At 42.0% G+C, this 17,371-nt stretch overlaps 1 long non-coding RNA gene across 1 annotated transcript in view; it reads right to left on the bottom strand.

Moving 5' to 3' along the window:
- The window catches only part of LOC109028036 (uncharacterized), a 130,378-nt gene that overhangs the window by 16,538 nt on the left and 96,469 nt on the right, over positions 1-17,371 (bottom strand). The window contains exon 4 of the long non-coding RNA XR_010134836.1: positions 1,342-2,709. This is a non-coding gene — a long non-coding RNA (uncharacterized lncRNA). The remainder of the gene's footprint in view (positions 1-1,341; positions 2,710-17,371) is intronic.

Genomic DNA, 17,371 nt, shown 5'->3' with positions numbered 1-17,371 from the left:
ATCTTTCTTCAATGAGCCTAACATCATGACTTGTGAGTTCCACAGAGACAAAGACAACTTACCTGTGATGGTGACAGGGAGGGGTGCCTATGCCTAAGTATTGTTCAGTCTCTCATAAGAGGCTGACCAAAAGCAGAGAATAATTGTTTTTAACAAAAATTCTAACAGGGAGGGCATTAGACTGTTAAAGCAAACTAAATATGGCCTGAGAAGGACTTCATGCTTCTATATTTGAGTCCTTGTGGACAAACTGTAACTTAGCTTAATAGGCATACAAAATTGAAATCCTAATTTAGAAGCATGCACCTGTAACAATAGCTGCATTTTGGCCAATCCCAGCAGCCATATTTCAGCCACTCATAGACTGCTAAGTGTTGAAACCATGTTCAAATAAGGCAAATGCCAGCCTGTAACCAATCCAGCTGTTTCTGTACCTCACTGCTGATTTCTGTACGTCACTTCCCTTTTTTTGTTTATAAATTTGTTCTAACCACAAGCCTTCTCTGGAGTCTCTGAATCTGCTGTGATTCTGGGGACTGCCCAATTCGTGAATCATTCATTGCTCAATTAAACTCCTTTAAATTTAATTCAGCTGAAGTTTTTCTTTTAACACGACGGAGGCAACCCTACCACTTTAGGTTCCTATGTGTAAGCAGACTGGAGCCCAGTGTAAAGAGTAAAACAAAACTAAAGACTACCAATAAGAAAACACCAGCTAACCTCTAACTAGGGTCTTTCCGCCTAATCCAATGAAGTACACTTTCATCTTCCCTTTGTGTAAAATCTCACTGCCCATGCTGCTGCAACAAAGCATTCTGAATTTCTTTTGATTCTGAGAGCTACCAATTCATGAATTGTTCTTTGCTCAAAATAAAGTATTAAATGTATATTATCTAAGGTTTTTAAATGTTAGTAATTTAAACATTAGAAATATTAAATTTCTACATAAATAAACAACATAGAAAATAAGTAGCAAGAGTAGACCAGGCACGGTGGCTCACGGCTGCAATCCCAGCAATTTGGGAGGCCAAGGCAGGTGGATCACCTGAGGTCAGGAGTTTGAGACCAGCCTGGCCAACATGGTGAAACCTCGTCTCCACTAAAAATACAAAAATTAGCTGGGCATGGTGGTGTACACATGTAATCCCAGCTACTTGGGAGGCTGAGGCAGGAGAATTGCTTGAACCTGGAGGCAGAGTTTGCAGTGAGTTGAGATTGCGCCACTGCACTCCAGCCTGGGCTACAGAGTGAGACTCCCTCTCAAAAAAAGAAAAAGAAAACAAATAGCAAGAGTAAATATATTGTAAATGAAACAACAAGAGTCATTTGGATAGTGCTTACCTTCTTGTGTAACTTACGACATGGAGAGAGCATCTTTTCTCTGACCTGATGAATTGTTCTCCTTTCTAAGACTGGATCAGCTCCCAACATTTTATCCTTTGTGTTTTCAGCGTCATGAAAAATTTCCCAGAGTTGCTTCAATGTGAAGTTCCTGCCAGGACCGCTTCCTCTGAGACAGCATGCTTTTTGCCACACTTCCTTCCTCATTTATGTTAAGTTTGCCTTTGCTAAGTTCCTCTGGCTGCATATCCTCTTGAATGATGCAGTGGCCACATTCTCACAGTGAACTGTTTTTCTGTAACTCATTCAATTTGGAGTTCATTTCCAGCATTACTACTTTTTGGACTTTTTTCTGCGCTTTCATCTTTGTTGGCCAATTTCCTCTTTTGAGTATCCATTATTGTAAACCATCATGTGGCTTCATTCACAGGAAAATCAGCAACACAACTACACGCTTTGCTGTGTAGGAACTGAACATATGTGCAGTGGCCAATCATTAGTGGACTTTGAAAGGAGAGGTGTGATTGGTTATTGATCATGCTATGCATCTGTTATTTACATAGTGATTTGTGGACTAAAGAGCTGACAGTGAGGTTTGTACTTTGTGTAATTGTGCACAGTTAATAACGTTGTAGCTGAAATTTGAACCATATTGTTGGGGTTCTGGTGTGATTTAACTAAATGGTGGTAACTAGGATTTGTGCATATTGGGACCATGCAAAGTGAGGACTAACTATGCTTCCAACCCTTACCAAGACTGATCCAGCTGCTGCCATTATCAAATGTCTGATATATCTGCAACAGAGACCAACACTGAGCCCTTGATGTGACACCATTCCTCAATGAGACCAACTGGCCGCTTGATGGAAGCTGACTACCTTAGGTCTCTTCCACCCTGGAAGGGTCAGTGGTTTGATCCCACAGGACATATTCAGGTTATGAGTTTTCCTATATAAATGTAAATGTCTAAACATAATTCTTTGTCACTGAATAGAATGCTTCAGAATATATATACTATAATATTATTTAGAAAAACATTTAAATAATGTAAAAACAATATTAAATATTGATACATATATAGAACTTTTAAAGTATTTTTTAATAGATTGATTAGATACACACTACACTCACTGCAAGGATTCAGGTGGTGGAAAATAAAGCAGTGAAGATCTCTTGCTTTGCAGAAATATTTCTTGGATTTCATATACTTTTAAGGCCATATTGGAAGCTGGCAAAGATCCCACGGAGTCCTGGTTGGTAAGTAAACACAGCCTGCTTTTTAGCTTCCAGCTCTTTGCAGAGAACCATGATCCTCCTTTTCCTTTCTCCAGGGCTAACCCACTTCTTCCTACGCTCAGATTTCTGATTCTGGAATACAAAACGTACACTGTGAAAGCCTGAGGGAAAGGAATGCCCTCCCACCCCTACCCCAGCCCTCCTATCCCCTCAGCCCCCACTCCTGTCACAATTAAGCACAATGGCAATGAGCACTAGGACCCCGCACTTGACCGTTTTAGGGACCCTCTGTCTGCAAGTGGGTGAAGAACCACTGAATCTTTCTTGTTTTTTAAATTTTTTTTTTTTTTTTTTTTTTTTTTTTAGAGGCTGGTGTCTTGCAATGTCGTTCAGGCTGGAGTGGCACACTCACAGCTCACTGCAGCCTCGAATTCCTGGGTTCAGGCGATCCTCTTGCAGCAGCCTCCTAAGTAGCTGGGACTACAGGCGTGTGCCACAGTGCCTGGCTGAATCTTGTTGAGAGGAGCTTAGTCAGAACTGGAGGTCTACTGAAAACCACCCTAGTGAGTGAGGCATGGGCATACTAATCGTGCCCCACTATTGCCCAACATCCCAACCTCAGGGTTGCTACTGGTACTCCTTCTACCCTGTTCGGTATGGGCTGTGCGCTGAGCTCAGGGAGGAGCAAGAAGGTACAAGGACTTCATGTTTTCCAGTCTGGGCAAGGAAATGGCAGAATGTCTTACTGCCTTCTTTGGAAAGAGAGGGTTTGGCCCTCCCTTTTTGCATAAACTGCTTAGACACGCAGCACTGTAAGAATACCCAGACTTTATTGCAAACTCTCTAAGATTTGGTTCAATCTGATTTATCATTTCCAAATTCCACTTAATAGAGTGTATTTCTTGCTGATTTTATTTTATTTATTTTTTACCCTGTCCTAACCAGAATGCTTTTGAATTTCCCCTTGTGTTTTTTTTTTCCTCTCTCTCATACGTTGAAATTATCAAGGAGTTTGAGATCTTCCTACCTGTAAGAGTTTGCAACCCAGCCAATGAAGGGAGTAAAAAAAATTATGTCAAAATATTTTACATACTGAATTTCAAAAAGCAATTGTTTGAGATTTTTGAGACACTAATGTATTCTTTATACCAACTTCAACCAAAGGGATGGCAGAAAGCAGAAAAGATTGTTTCATTATTGAGAATAAAGATCAATTCTATTTTACAAAACTGGGATCTTTCAGATAAGTAAGGTTTGCAAAGCACCTGGTAGTTTGCCTGGCATATAGAAGGTGCTTAATAACTCAGTTGTCATTATGTTTTATATGTACCATATTAACTCTACAGTGCAGTTTAGGAAGACTCACTCTCTCTAAACCAGCCCTTCTCACAGGTTAATGTGAAATTAAATTACCTGGAGTTTTGTTAAATTGCAGATTCCGATTCAGTGGGTCTGGGCTGAGGCCTGAAAGATGCATTTCTTTTTTTTTTCTTTTTTTTTTTTTTTTTGAGACAGGGTCTCATTCTGTTGCACAGGCTGGAGTGCAGTGGCACAATCATAGCTCACTGAAGCCTCAACCTCCCAGGCTCAATTGATCCTGCCGCCTCAGCCTCCCAAGCAGCTGGGACTACAGGTATGTGCCACCAGACCTGGCTAAGTTTCTGTATTTTTTGTAAAGACAGGGTCTCGTTATGTTGCCCAGGCGGGTCTTGAACTCCTGGGCTCAAGCAATCCTTCTGCCTCAGCCTCCCAAAGTGCTGGGATTACAGGAGTGAGCCACAGCACTCAGAAAGATGCATTTCTTTCTTTTTTCTTTTTTTCCTTTTTTTTCTTTTTTAACTTTTAAGCTCACAGGTACATGTGCAGGTTTGTTACATAAGTAAACTTGTGTCATGAGGGTTTGTTGTACAGATTATTTCATCACCCAAGCATTAAGCCTAGAACCTATTCATTATTTTTTCTGATCCTCTCCTTCCTCTCACCCTATATGCAGTTCTAACAAGCTCCCAGGTGTTGCTGATACTGCTGGAATGAGATCCACACTCGGAGTTATCAGGGTTCTACCTCATAGGTTGAAATGACTGTTCCTACTCATTTCTAACCCTACAGTTCTATGCTGTTTGTTTCATCTCGTGTGCCTTGCTTTGACCCCCAACCATCCATTCAGATCCCACATAACATCCACGATACAGTTTATGCTCCACTCTCTTGATTAAACCTTTCTGCCAAATTATTATCTTAATAGATTAGTATTATCTCTAAAACCCTGAATCAAATTTAATTGGATTCCTCTTATCAGGATTGGTAAGAGGTTGGTTAGTTAACCTGAAAAGTTGGTTGAGGCAGGCAAATCATAATTTAAACATACCTACTTTAAACATTTAACAATGTTTAAATGTGCATTTGTTGGCCAGTTTTTTGACATGGGGCCTAGTCCTTTTGTTTGAGTAGACCTCCCTTGAGAAATATTCTGCCTCTTCTTTCTTACACAAGCCATCCCTATATATATTGATTAATCCTTCTTGAGTTGTGAATTATTGTCTAAAACTTTCATAGATTTCCTGGCCACACCTAATTTGACCACTTTTTTTTTTTTTTTTTTTTTTGAGATAGTTCCTTGCTATGTTGTCCAGGCTGCACTTGAATGCCTGGGATCAAGCGATCCTTCCTCCTCAGTCTCCCGAGTAGCTGGAACTACAGGCACATGCTACATACCCTGTGTGACCGTATTTCTTTAGTGACTTACCTTAGTTCATTTTACTTGTTTTCATACACACTGCAAGTCTTTCTTTTTGCCCTCAGATTTCACTGGTTTCTTAATTTTTAAAATTAGTTACAAAAGCGAACACAAATCAAGTCCAAAAACAAACACAGCCAACTATTCTTAGGCATACAGCTCAACTGTGGGAGGAGAAGATGGGGGATAGTATCTGTGGTGGGCTGAATAATGGCACCTCAAAGATGTTCATGTCCTAATTCCAGAAACTTACAAATGTTTCTTATATGGCAAAAGGGATTTTTCAGGGTGTGATTAAGTTAAGAATCTTTCCTGAATTATCTGGATGGGCCCAATGTACTTCCAAGAGTCTTTGTAAGAGGCAGGCAGGAGGGTCAGTAAGTAGTAGAGGTGACTATCTTAACCTTTTTGTGTTGCTATAAAGGTATATACTCAGTTCTGGGTAATTTATAAAGAAAAAGAAGTTTAATTATTCTAAGTGAAGTAACTCAGGAATGGAAAACCAAATATCATATGTTCTCACTTATGAGTGGGTGCTAAGCTCTGAGGATGCAAATGCATAAGAATGATAATAATGGACGTTGGGGACTTGGGAGGAAGGGTGGGAAGGAGGTGAAGAATAAAAGACTACACATTGCATACAGTGTATACTGTTTGGGTGACAGGTGCACCAAAATCTCAGAAATCACCGCTAAAGAACTTATCTATGGAACCAAAAACCACCTGTTCCCCAAAAACTATTGAAATCATTTTTTTAAAAGAGATTTATTTGGCTTACAATTCAGATGGCTGGAAAGTTAACGATTGGGCATCTGCACCTGGTGAGGGTCTCAGGCTGCTTCTATTCACAGTGGGAAGAAAAGGGGAGCTGGCCTATGCAGAGATCCCATGGTGAGAGAGGAAGTGGAAAGGTGGGGGAGGTGCCAGGACCATTTTTTTTTTTTTTTTTTTTTTTTTTTTGGAGACAGGGTATTGCTCTGTTGCCCAGGCTGGAGTGCAGCGGTGCCATCACAGCTCACTGCAATCTCAAATGCCTGGACTCAAGTGATCCTCCTGCCTCAGCCTCCCAAGTAGCTGGGACTACAGGTGCATGCCACCATGCCTGGTATCCAGACTCTTTTTAAACAACCAGCTCTGACGGGAATTAATAGAGTAAGAATTCACTTGCCTCTGAGGGAGGCCATTAATGTATTCATGAGGGATCCGCCTTCATGACCCAGACACCTCCTATTAGGCCTCACCTCCAACATTGGGGATTAAATTTAACATGAGGTTTGAATGGGACAAATATCCAAACCATAGCAATGATGATAGAAGCAAGAGGTTGGAGTGACACCAAGAAAGAGCCATGAGCCAAGGAATGCTGGCAGCCTCTTGAAGCTGAAAAAGGCAAGGAAACCAATTTTTCCCTCAGACCTCTAGAAAGAAACAGCCTGTCCAAGACCCTGACTTTAGCCTGCTGAACCTGATTTTTGACTTCTGAGCTCCAGAACTGTAATGTGATAAATCCATGTTTTAAGCTATTATGTTTGTGATAATTTGCCACAGCAGCCAAAGGAAACTTAATACAGTACCCAAATGTCCTGTTCTCAAGAGGCACTCAGAGTGCAGTGTGGTACTGAGGGAACGTGTTCATCTGTCTGGCAGCTGGAGTAAGTGAAGGGTAATTGAAAAGCACTTCTGCAATTACTCTGGGACTGTATTTTTGTTCACTAGTTATTACATATGTCTTGCCAAACAGATGGCAAGTTCTTTGAGAGCATCAACAGGTTCTTTTACTGACTTTGCATTTTGAAAGATAGCATTTTTAAGAGGGCAACTAATCACTTGAGGTATTTATAATTTAAAAATAGTCTGTGTGGAGCCAGGCATCTGCCTGGAGTGCTTGCAGTCCCAGCTCCTCAGGAGACTGAGGAGGAAAGTTTGTTACACCCAGGAGTTTGACTCTACCCTAGGAAACATAGTAAGCCCCTCATCTCAAAAAAAAAAAAAAAAGTTTGGTGTAGAATTTTTGTCACTTAATCTCTAGTGTATTTAAGGTTTGATTTTCTCCCTGTCAAGACAATTGGATTCTCTACTGTGCTTTTAAAAAATTCTTTAATCGGGCCAGGCACGGTGGCTCACACCTGTTATCCCAGCACTTTGGGAGGCGGAGGCGAGTGGATCACCTGAGGTCAGCAGTTCCAGACCAGCCTGGCCAACATGGTGAAGCCCTGTCTCTACTAAAAATACAAAAATTAGCCAGGTGTGGTGGTGGGTGCCTGTGATCCCAGCTACTCAGGAGGCTGAGGCAGGATAATTGCTTGAAACAAGGAGGTGGAGGTTGCAGTGAGCCAAGATTGTGCCATTGCACTCCAGCCTGGGCAACAGAGCAAGATCCCATCTCAAAAAAAAAAAAAAAATATATATATATATATATATATGATGTGAGATGGAGAAAACATAGCAAAGGTTTTAGAGTCACACTGGCCTGCTTTAGATGCCTTGACTCCCAGTTCAAAGGCCGAATGAGGCAGAAGAGATGACAGCTTCCCTGTGAGTCCAGTTCAAAATGGGGTGCTTGGTGGAGTTTGGCTCCGATTTTGGCTTCTAGGAAAGGGCTGCCAAGTGTCTTCCCCAGACACCCGTAAGTTGGTTCCACCTCCTTGTCCTGACATGTGCAGCTGGTAGACCTACCCTACAAGAAACCCTAAAGGGAGTCCTATAAGTGGAAATAAAAGGGCACTAGACAGTAACTTGAAACCATGTGAGGAAATAAAGAGCACTGGTAAATGTAACTACCTAGGTAAAAACAAAGCCGGTATTATTATACTTTTAGTTTGTAATTCCTTTTCTTCCCTGTATGATTTCAAACACAAGTGCATAAATAATAATTATAGGTCTATATTAATAGCCACATAATGTCTAAAGATGTAATTTGTGACAATATAGCCGGGCGTAGTGGCTCACGCCTGTAATCCCAGCACTTTGGGAAGCCGAGGCAGGCGGATCACGAGGTCAGGAGATCAAGACAATTCTGGCTAACACGGTGAAACCCCATCTCTAATAAAAATACAAAAAATTAGCCGGGCGTGGTGGTGGGCGCCTGTAGTCCCAGCTACCTGGGAGGCTGAGGCAGGAGAATGACATAAACCCGGGAGGCGGAGCTTGCAGTGAGCCGAGATCGCGCCACTGCACTCCAGCCTGGGGGATAGAGCAACACTCTGTCTCAAAAGAAAAAAAAAAAAATTGTGACAATACTAATAACCTAAAAAGGGGATGGAGCTATAGGAGCAGAGTTTTCGTATATGTTTGAAGCTAAGTGATGTGAATTCAAAATTGATTGTTGTATGTTTAAGAGTTGAATTGTAACCTCCAGGATAACCAATAATAATGTAACTAACAAAATACAGAAAAGGAAATAAGAAAAGAATCAAAACAGTACACTATAAAAAACAATTAAACATAAAAGAAAACAATAAGAAGGAATAGAGGAACACTGTTTTATTTTGTTTTTGAGACAGAGTCCAGCTCTGTAGCTCAGGCTGCAGTGCAGTGGCATGATCTTGGCTCACTTTAACCTCTGCCTCCTGGGTTCAAGCAATTCTTGTGCCTCAGCCACCCAAGCAGGTGGGATTATAGGCGCATGCCACCATGCCCAGCTAATTTTTGGATTTGTAGTGGAAACAGGGTTTCACCATGTCGGCCAGGCTGGTCTCAAACTCCTGACCTCAAGTGATAGCCTGCCTCGGCCTCTTTCCAAAGTGTTGAGATTATCGGTGTGAGCCACCATGCCCAGCCAAGGAACACTGGTTTTTTTCCCCAGGTTCTTTGACTTAGCCTTTATTACAGTAATGACTGCAAAACAAGATTAAGATGAGATGCTGCTTATTTAAGAATATTTGGAAATGCTTCTTAAGCGACTGAGTGTCACAAGACAGCAGCCATCATTGGTTCCTCTTTGGCTTTCAAGACTTCCCTAGTTCTTTCAGTGGGCTCCTGGGTTGCTTGTTCCTTACAGTGGTTCTGTAGAGCAACGCCAACACTGATTTAATTCATTTCTTCAGGTTTTATTGTGATGTTTGACAGATTTTTGAGTTACCATTTTTGTATTTTTTTTACCATCTTCTTACACATACATTGATAAAAGATTCAAAATACCTGAAGAAGCTCAGATAGACCCTCAGTGAATGAAGAGAAACTGGCTTGTTACATCAGGACATAACAATTAATATGAACATTTGAGATTATTGTGTCCTTTTTAATAAAATTAGGTGCTATTAAAACAAAATCTGGAAAATTAGGGCTCTTTCTGCATGTGACAGAAAACCCAACCTAAGTTAAGCCAAGAAGAAAGCCTGATGGTTTAATAACTGAAAAGTCTGGGCCAGGTGCAGTAGCTCACACCTGTAATCCCAGTACTTTGGGAGGTCAAGGCAGGAGGATCGCTTGAGCCCAGGAGTTCAAGATCAGCCTGGGCAACATCACGAAACCCCGTCTCTGCAAACAACTTAAAAATTAGCCATGAGTGGTGGTGCACCTTGTAGTCCCAGCTACTCGGGAGGCTGAGGCAGGAGGATCTTCTGAGCCCAGGGAGGATGATGCTGCAGTGAGCCATGATCGAGCCACTGTACTCCAGCCTGGGCAACAGAGTGGGACCCTGTCTCAAAAACAAACAAACCAAAAAGCCTGAAAAGTCCAAGGCTTCAGGCACTCAAATTATGTCATCAAATCTGTTTATGTTTCTCCAGCTCTTGTCTTTGTTGGCTCCTTTCTGAGACAGACATTCCCTCTTCTTTGGTGATAAACTGACTATAGCACCACTAGCTCCATAGCTCCCCAGCTGCAGGTGGAAAGGCAGTCTCTTCTCGGGAGAGCAGAAGTTTTGGGATTCACTTTGATTGGGCCAGTTATGGGTCCTGGGTGTTTGGGTCACTGATTGTCCTGGCCTGGAGTCTGAGTCAGAGCTCCCCCACCCCAAGCACATGGACAGAGAGTGCATTCCCCTAAAGGAATGCAGAGTGCCGCTACACTAGAAGGGGGCATGGCTGCTGGGTGGTCTCTATACTCCTTCCTCACACAGAATGCCAGATGGGAAGAAGACCACCAATGTTCACACATTTTTCACTCAGAGGGCTCTAAGTGGAAAGGCGGTGGGGGTTGGGGGGAAAAGAGAGATTGATCAAGAAGGGAGTCAGAGCTCCAGAAAGTCTGCAGTAGCCACATCCTTGAGCGTCCTCTAGTCCATTGTGTAACTGAAGAAACTGAATCCAGAGAAATTAATCACTTCCACAAGGTTACAGCTTCTTTCTAGCACTATGGGGAGAAAGATTCAGGCATCCTGATCCCTCATTGCAGACCACTCCACTAAGAAACCCTAGTAGGGGTGGGGCACAGTGGCTCATGGCTCATGCCTGTAATCCCAGCACTTTGGGAGGTCGAGGTAGGCAGATCAAGAGATCAAGAGATGGAGACCATCCTGGCCAACATGGTGAAACCCCGTCTCTATTAAAAATACAAAAATTAGCTGGGCGTGGTGGTGTGCACCTGTAGTCCCAGCTACTTGGGAGGCTGAGGCAGGAAAATCACTTGAACCCAAGGGGCGAAGGTTGCAGTGAGCTGAGATCATGCCACTTCACTCCAGCCTGGGCAACAGAGTGAGGCTCCATCTCAAAAAAAAAAACAAAAAAACAAAAAAACAACAACAAAAAGAAACCCTAGTAGGAAGGGGTAATTAGTAGAACTTCCTAAGAACTTAGATCAAAAAAATCTTTCTCAGAAATAGACAAAGATCATAACTTATATTTTCTCTACCTCCTCATATAACCAATAAGATGTGTATACACTCAAGCACATATATGTCGTATATTAATATATATGTATGTGTATATAGGTATGTATATAGATATAGGTATATGCATATAGATACATATGTGTAGATATATAGTGAGAAAGGAGAGAGAGGGGTTGATTGCATTTTAGACTCAGGTCTGACTAGAAACGCTTAAGAAAAAACTTTTTTTCCTTCAAAATGGGAGAATTACAGGATAATCATTGTTCAACACCAAGGAGAAGGAACTGATTATCTTGAAGTTTCCCCGCAGTTTGTGTTATCTTTATTGATTTTTCCAAAGCTCATTTCCAAACATCTGAGGAAATACACAAAATAAATATCTCTCTTAAGTCATTACTATTGTCGCTAGTGCTGGAAGCCAGGCCCTGGCATCTGTGAGCTTTCCCACATGCATCAGCAAAGTGCCAAATGAACAGATGGATTGTGTGTTCTGCTGAAACATCTGGCAAGCCTGGATGTGTTTGGCTAGATTCATGCGTGTGGCTGGGTGCTGCATTATACCAGAGGCCCGCCTCAGCACAGCTTCATTTGACTATATCATTCTGGGACAGAGCTAAAGACCCAGAACCAAAGGCATGAACACAGAAATCTCACACTTGAGACAGAGGGATGTTTTTTTCTCTGATTTAAGCAACACCAAATGAAATCTAATCCAATAAACATTTGTACTAGGCCCAACATTTAGCTTTTTCTTCCTAGAATAATCCAACATGCAACAGACCCCACCAAAAATAAGCTTTGTTAAGACCTCCATCTGTAAGTTGGCTGCTCACCTGAACTTTTCACCCTGGTCTTTAGTCTGGGCTACAATTTGTAGGTGTAGTGACTTCTACATTATGGGTATCTAAAGAGGTTTTTTGACTTAGAGCTTTCTAGATGTAAGTAATAAAATGAACTCTATGCAATCGTCACCAGTGAACTGGTAAAAACCCTTAGACATTGTTATCCAGAAGGCTGTCTGTTGTTCAACTCAGCTGCTTTTCTTCTGTTGTCCAGCAACCCTTTTCATCCTCTCAAGTGTTTGTGCTGTCTGGTTTTCCACCCCAATTACAGAAAATTCAAAGTCTCTCCATTTATACATACACCAAGTTCATTCTCTAAGTTCAGCTGTCTCTTTGTCAATATTCATGTATGTTGGTTATGGTGGGAATTCATATAATGCTAGAATATAAGAAAAGAGCTGGGCATGGTGGCTCAGGCCTGTAATCCCAGCACTTTGGGAAGCTGAGATGGGAGAGTCACTTGAGCCCAGGAGTTCAAGACCAGCCTGGGCAATATAGTGAGACCTCATCTCTACGAAAAATAGAAAAAATTAGCATGGTGTGGTGGCACAGGCCTGTAGTCCAAGCTACTCAAGAGGCTGAAATGGGAGGATCGCTTGAGCTCAGGAAGTTATGGCTGCAGTGAGCCATGATCGTGCCATTTCATTCTAGCCTGGGCGACAAAGCAAGATGCTGTCTCAAAAAAAAAAAAAAGAAAAAAAAGTAAAAAATGTCTTCTTTTTCAATACCTATTTTTCACAGCTCGGGCTGCCACAAGGCGTCCTGTCCTCCCCTTTGCCTGGAAACACAGCTCACCACCGTCCACCTGAACCGCAGGATAGTGTTAGGAGGGTTTTCACAATCACACACTCTTAAGGAAGTGAAGAACTTCCAAGTTGAGAACAAGTTCCAGGTACTTTCATTACCTGGAGGAGTTTCCTCTTTGCTCAGAAGTTCTTGAACTCTATGAAACTTCCTGTTCAACATCATTAGCTGTTTCCTCTGAGTTTGGCATTCCTCTTGACTCCCCCAAGTTGACATAATTCTCTTCCCTAGTTACTACCTGAAGTCTGAGATTCCTAGCATTAAATACTTTGGTTAGCCCTACAAACAGGAAGTATATGGTCCTGGGGGTGGGTAACTGGGAGAAGGTCAACCTATCTCCTTAGGAGCCTCTCAGGAGACTCATCTGGCCTTATTTCCATCCCACCTCCTTCCCTGACCTGCTCAACTGGCAGACTGCCTGAGTCCTAGCTCAAGGCCACTTGCCATAGGTCAGTAATAAATCATTTCTATTCCTTTGTGCATTTTAAAGAAAATGTTTTAACAGTCATACTTTAATGTCAAGAGCACAATTTTGAAAACTGCGTAAAGATGACAGTTTCAGAGGCAGATTTGGGTTGAGCTAAGTGATTTTCAGCTTCTGCTCTAGCAAATTATCCGAAGGCTGCTTTTTTGAAATTCACTCTTCATCATTGCTAGGACTTGATCAGGTCAGCTTGCCACAGTTGGCCAGGTTTATTATTTATTGGCTAGAGGTAAAGTATTCAAATGATTATCTAGTACATGTGACTATTTGCTATCAACCTTGGTTTCCAGTAGTGGAGGAAAGGATGAATAAAATGGGTGGATTGCATACTATGGAGTCTTGTGCAGTGATAAAAACAACAAATGAAATGCATGCACGGCAATAATTTTAGTTCTTTAAAATATAGTACTGAGAAAAAATAGCAAGAAACAACATTTATAGCACATACACTAACACAATACACTTTATAAGACAAAGGCATATTTAAGAAAATATATGAAACATGTGAAAGTAGTAACTTATGGTCAGGGGTAGGGGTTAGGGATGAAATAAAATAAAATAAGAGAAACCTTCCCAAAAATGTGATGATAAGGTAGCATGAACTGAGTAGTATGATTAACTCTTTTGAAGTCTCAAAAACTGCACAAATAAGCCTGGACAACACGGTTAAAATTGTCTCTACAAAAAATACAAAAATTAGCCAGGCGTGGTGGCATGTCTCTAGTCCCAGCTACTCGGGAGGCTGAGGTGGGAGGATCACCTGAGCCTGCAAAGTCAAGGCTTCAGTGAGCCATGATGGCACCACCACACTCCAGCCTGAGTGACAGAGCGAGACCTTGTCTCAAAAAAAAAAAAAAAAAATCATAAATTAGTGCTTCCCAGCAGTGTTCCAGTCATAGAGCATGAACATTCTGAAAGATGCTAATGCGTATTACCAAAAAGCAGATTCCATGATCCTGTACATTAGGGAAACTTAGGTTAAACAAAGTTAAACAAGTTTCTTCACTTCAGATCTCCTCAGAGTCTGTAACAGTCTAATTTATGATGGGTATACACAGTATTTCCCAAACTTCTTTGGCCTTGGAACTATTTTTGGCAAATGCTGTTTTGCAAAACACAGATTGGGAAATGCTGCCCTCACCATTTACCCCAGTTACTTTCTTCTCTCAAGACAGCCTCAGTACTCCATTCCACCTGTCCTCCAGGTCTCCTCTCTTCCAGGAAACCCCCTCTGCAGCCCATAATCATCTCTATTCTCATCTTATTGCTGCAACTCTTTGGCCAATAAGCAGTAAGATCAGAGTATTTTACTGTTGCTGCAGAAATGTATTAGTGCAGCAGGAGGTTCAGAATACAGCAGACATACTCTACTGTTGCTTCTGTATCTGCTATTGCTTTCTTAAGGATGAGTGCAACACAATTTTTTATCTCTACCTTAACTTTTGGTGATGTTGACTTGAATAAATTACATGGAAGGACCTTTCAGCCAATCATTTCACAGCATCAGTTCAAATCAGGTTAAATTATTTCACAGCATCTATTCAAATCAGGTTAAATTAATACTGTCTGAGGTGAGGGTGAAAGAGTCATATTTACAAAGCATCCCAAACAACAGAAAACAGCTTTTTTCATAATGTTTTGATGCTTTAATACATTTAAGGAAAAGTGAGAAGGTGAAACAAGGACAATTATACGCTTCCCAAAACAGCTTTAAGTCAGTTGAATGGTTTCTTAGCTTTACCTAGCCCTGCTCTACACCAGGATTCGATGATGATGATGATGATGATGATGATGATGATGATGATGAACAACAAGGAGGGTGAGGGAGATGAAGGAGAAGAACAACAAGGAGGAGGCAACTACCTTTATAAATTCCAGGCCAGGCGCAGTGGCTCACACCTGTAATACCAGCACTTTGGGAGGCTGAGGCAGGTGGATCACCTGAGGCCAGGAGTTCAAGACAAGCCTGGCCAACATGGTGAAACCCCGTCTCTACTAAAAATACAAAAATTAGCCAGGCATGGTGGTGCACGCCTGTAGTCCCAGCTACTCAGGAGGCTGAAGCAGGAGAATCACTTGAACCCGGGAGGCGGAGGTTGCAGTGAGCCAAGATCGTGCCACTGCACTTCAGCCTGGGCGACAGAGGGAGACTCCGCCTCAAAAATAAATAAATAAATAAATAAATACGTAAATTCCATATTTCAGGACCAGTACTATGTTAAGTACCTCACCTACTTCATAGGTTTAAAAGAGTGGCCACCTAGTCCGGGCATCATAGCAAGACCTCATCTTTACTAAAAGTAAAAAAAAATTAGCTAGATGCCATGGCGCATGCCTGTCATTCCAGCTACTTGGTAGCTGAGGTGGAAGGATCACTTGAGGCTGGGAGATCAAGCCTGCAGTGAGCCGTGATCGCGCCACTGCATACCAGCCTGGGTGACAGAGCGAGACCCTGTCTCAAAAAAAGAAAAAAAAAAACGTGGTCACTGAAAAGCCCCTTTTACCAACATGTCTTTCTCTCATGGCTTTCAGAGACCTAAAATTTCCATCTTTATACATCTGTTCCTACAGCCCCTTTAACATCTGTAAAAACTCCAGAAGTATTATATTGGTAATACCCTTGTATGAATGGGTTTGTTGTAGATTTTTTTTAAAATCACCTATCAGAAGACCTTGGGAAAATATTTAGCATTGCTCATGGTGTAAGGGGTACTCTCTGGGAGGCTGGAGACAGACGAAACAAAGCAATGCAGCTTTTCCTCCTAGTTCCTGCTTAAACACTGTGACATTCACTAAGAACCCACAATTTACAAGATATCTTGAAGGCACATAGGGTTTTAAAGATGAATATAGATTGCAATATTTGCCCTTAGAACTTAGCAGAGAGACAATCACAAATACTTGTAATATGATGCAACTGCTCTAATAGAAGCATGAGAAGTATGTATGTAAAGCACCCAGCCCAGATGCTTAGCACAGAGGAATTGCTTTCTTCTCCCTGTTCCTCTGTGGGAGTCCAAGAAAGCTTCAGAGAGAAGCACTCTGTCTTGGAGGATAAGTAGAAATCTTCGCAAAGAGCTGGAGGTGACAATGGTGTGCTGGTGAATGTTCAACTGGCATTCCAGGAGGGGGACAAAAGCCGTGATGTGTATCATTTGCCAATTTCCATGGTGTAAATACTCCTCCTGCAGCAAATCTCAAGCTACCAACATGATGTCACTGAACACGGAGTTGGGACTAGATGTGTGTGAGCTAGTTAGAGCAGCTCCAGCACACCATAGGGAGACCAGATGAAAGAAACAGCCCGTGAACTGAAAACATCTGGTGATGAGTTGGCTATTGTCCCACATAGTGTGAGAGAGGGGCTGGGAGAGAGATGAAAATAGAGAAGCATGCACAGTCTAAACCAGAATCCGCAAAGAGAAAAGCAGGTATAGCCTGTGATGGGAGAAACAGGTCATGAAAGAAGAATTTGGAAAACAGTTCAGAAATAGATCACAAAACGCAGTGAACTTTTGTAATTTTATGTCCTATGCAACTAATCATGATCTAAACAATCCATGTTTTAAAGAAATAACTCAGCCAGGCGCGGTGGCTCACGCCTGTAATCCCAGCACTTTGGGAGGCCGAAGCGGGGGGATCACGAGAACAGGAGTTCAAGACCAGCCTGGCCAACATGGTGAAGCCTTGTCTCTACTAAAAATACAAAAATTAGCCAGGCATGGTGGCATGTGCCTGTAATCCCAGCACTTTGGGAGGCTGAGGCGAGTGGATCACTTGAGGTCAAGAGTTCAAGACCAGCCTGGGCAACATGGCAAAACCCCATCTCTATTAAAAGTACAAAAATTAGCCAGGCGTGGTGGTGGGAGCCTGTAATCCCAGCTACTCGGGAGGCTGAGGCAGGAGAATCCCTTGAACCCAGGAGGCAGAGGTTGCAGTGAGCTGAGATCACGCCACTGCACTCTAGCCTAGGTGACAGAGTGAGACTCTGTCTCAAAAATAAATAAACAAATTTTCAAAATAAAGATCTAGGCTGACAATGTTTGGCATCTTTGGGACACAACTCAGATTTCACAGGGTGTGTATATCCCACCTCAAGGGGTTCTTTCACTCGGGCCTTTAGAAAACAAAGAAAGGAAACAATAAAAATAACT

The sequence above is a fragment of the Gorilla gorilla genome, chromosome 7 (genome assembly GCF_029281585.2).
Source record: "Gorilla gorilla gorilla isolate KB3781 chromosome 7, NHGRI_mGorGor1-v2.1_pri, whole genome shotgun sequence".
Classification (NCBI taxonomy): Eukaryota; Metazoa; Chordata; class Mammalia; order Primates; family Hominidae; genus Gorilla; species Gorilla gorilla.
This window is presented reverse-complemented; position numbering and strand designations above follow the sequence as displayed.